The sequence below is a fragment of the Pteropus vampyrus genome, unplaced genomic scaffold (assembly GCF_000151845.1).
Source record: "Pteropus vampyrus isolate Shadow unplaced genomic scaffold, Pvam_2.0 Scaffold331, whole genome shotgun sequence".
NCBI lineage: Eukaryota > Metazoa > Chordata > Mammalia > Chiroptera > Pteropodidae > Pteropus > Pteropus vampyrus.
Window position 1 is genome coordinate 461,412 of NW_011889112.1, and position 383 is coordinate 461,794.

Sequence of the window (383 nt, forward strand, 5' to 3'; positions counted from 1 at the left end):
TATGGGGAATGAAATTCCCAGCTCTCCACTTAGCCTTCTCTGATGCCATACTGATGCAGGACAGGGCAAATTTTCCTGAGTTGGTGAAGGGAGACCAAGCCCTGCGCCAAGAGAAGAAGAAGGTCCTTTGGTGGAGAGTGTAGAAAGAATTTAACACACATGCCAAAGTTAGAGTCAAAAGGAAAGTTTATTAGAAAAGGGATAACACTCCACAGACAGAATGTGGTCTCCTCTCAGAGGCAGAGGGACAGTGACAATAGAGAGGAGGACAGTGAGAGAGACAGAGTAAAGACACTGAGAAGGACCATAAATATTCAGGGAATTTAGTTTATATATCATTCTTTAGAACCTATGAGTTATAGTTAAAAGACTTTGTTAACCCA